At 39.2% G+C, this 2,399-nt stretch overlaps 1 pseudogene; it reads left to right on the forward strand.

Moving 5' to 3' along the window:
* The first annotated feature begins 782 nt into the window (after positions 1 to 782).
* Positions 783 to 2,399, forward strand: part of LOC102857395 — a 4,593-nt pseudogene continuing 2,976 nt past the window's right edge.

Raw genomic sequence — 2,399 nt, forward strand, 5'->3', positions numbered from 1 at the left:
AAAGATTTAGTCTCAGAAAACCAATGGAAGTTTACAATGAGTTGGAAGTGAATAAACAATAGTAGATTTGGTTTTAATTTTTAAATTAATACAGCTTGATTCATTAACAACTTACAATATGCAGATGGTACCTTGCTTGCTGAAACTGAAGAAGACCTGAAGCATTTGTTGCAAAAGGTCAAGGACTGTAATCTTTAGTATGGATTGAAGCTCAATATCAAGAAGATAAAGATTCTCACCACTATGCCAATTTTGCAGCACCATATTAGATGGAGAAGAGACTGAGGTTGTTACCAATTACAGCTTGCTCAGCTCCACAATCAACACTCTTAACACCAGCAGTCAGGAAATCAAAAGACAAACTGCATTGGGGAAATTCTGCTGTCAGGGACCTCTCCAGAGTGCTGAAGAGCAACAATGTCAGTCTAGATGCAAAAGTACGCCTAATCCAGGCCATGGTCTACTCAATCATTTGTTATGCTTCAGAGAGTTGGACGATGGCTGAGAATGACAGAAGAAGAATAGATGCCTTCAAGTTGTGGTGCTGGAGAAGCGTCTTGAACATACCATGAACTGCCAAGAAAACAAGTAAGTCTGTCTTGGAGAGGGTGAAACCAAGTTTCTCCTTGGAGGCTAGGATTTTGAAGCTCCACTTCACTTACTTTGGACACATGGCCAGGAAAGATCAATCCTTGGAGAAGGACATCAAGCTTGGAAGGGTGGACAGACAGCACAGGAGAGGAAGATCCCAGATAAGATGGACTGATACAGTGACTTGAGCAATGGAGGTTAGTGTATCGGAATTTAGTGAGATTGGCTCAGGACAGAAAAGGTTCAGAGCTGCTGTCCATAGGGATGCTATACATAACAGTCGATTCAATGGCACATAACAACAATAACATACTATGTCAGGTTTGGAAGCAGAAATGGCTTCCAATTCCTAATATGCCTCCAGAAACTCTACAAACTTTGATAAATGTAAAAAAAAAAAATCCTTATTTAAAAAAAAAAATTTAAAAAAATCCTTATTTTAAAAAAAAAAAACCAAAACATCCTTATTTAAAAAAAAAAATGTCGATAGTTGTAGAGGGGCTTCAGGCCTTTTGTTCATAGGGTCACTATGAGTCATGATCGACTCGAAAGCAATCAACAGCAACAACAATCACTTACCTTTTGTTATAATTGAAGATTATACCTTGATACTTTACCAGTATCAAGTCAACTTTTGTCATGCCATGGTCATTTTAAATGTTAATAGTATTCATTATTGTTTTAGTCAACTCACCCAAAATAATACCCCAAGAGATTAAGTAAGAAATTATCTACTTCTATTATTTAATCATTAAAGTCAATGTATTTCAGTGCAACCAATATTTATGAATACCTACTTCATCCATTTGAGTTCAAGGGTCAGGCTTGGCAGAAAGCAGTTACAATAGCCTCTCCATCCTATGAAAACTTCTGAATGTATGGTGTGCCTTCTCCAGTCTGAGTAATGACTCAATAAAAACATATTCTCAATTAAGTATGAATCTCTCTGGCAGTCTATGCTGCCATACACTAATGTTGTCTTTTTCTTCTTGTTAACTATGAACTTATGGCAACCTCATACATAATATAATGAAAGTTACCCTGGTCCTGCATTCACCTCGCAATAACTCACAGATGATCTGTGGGTTTCAACTGACTGTTTGACAAATGGAGATCATCAGGCTTTCATTTCTAGTCTGTCTACATCTGGAAACTCTGCTAAAATGGATCTACATCATAGCCGCTCACAAATCGCCACTGACGGAGAGTGTAGGCTGGACATGAGGTATACTGGCTGGACATTAAATCTAATCTCCCTCATGGAAGGCAAGAGTTCTACCAGGCAACCACCACTATCCCCAAAATACCAACAGTGTATTCAAATCCTTCTGAAGTGCAGACATGTAATCCATGAGGAGGCAGAGAGATTGTGTCTTTTCTAAAATGTAGAAAGAGGATAGGAAACAACAGAGGGAATAGCTATCAGCTGATACTCAGCTTCAACCTGTTGTTTGAGTGGGCAGGGCTTTTGCTATTTTGAGAGGGTCAGGAACCAATGAGTAAGGCTTTCAGATTTGTAAATGTGAATATATCGTTCAAGATCACTCAACATTGCAATCATATCAGAAGTCAAATATACTAGCTTTCCACCTCTCCTCAAAATCCTCCGTGGCCCGTGCTGGGCAGAAGGGCTACCATCACCGCACGGAGATCAACAAGAAAATCTACAAGATTGGCCAAGGCTATGTTATCAAGGACGGCAAGCTGATCAAAAACAATGCCTCCACTGACTACGATCTCTCAGACAAGAGCATCAATCCTCTGGGTGGCTTTGTCCACTATGGTGAAGTGACCAACGACTTTGTTAT

This window comes from Elephantulus edwardii, unplaced genomic scaffold (assembly GCF_000299155.1).
Source record: "Elephantulus edwardii isolate Elephantulus edwardi_28Jun2011 unplaced genomic scaffold, EleEdw1.0 scaffold00060, whole genome shotgun sequence".
NCBI classification, from domain to species: Eukaryota; Metazoa; Chordata; class Mammalia; order Macroscelidea; family Macroscelididae; genus Elephantulus; species Elephantulus edwardii.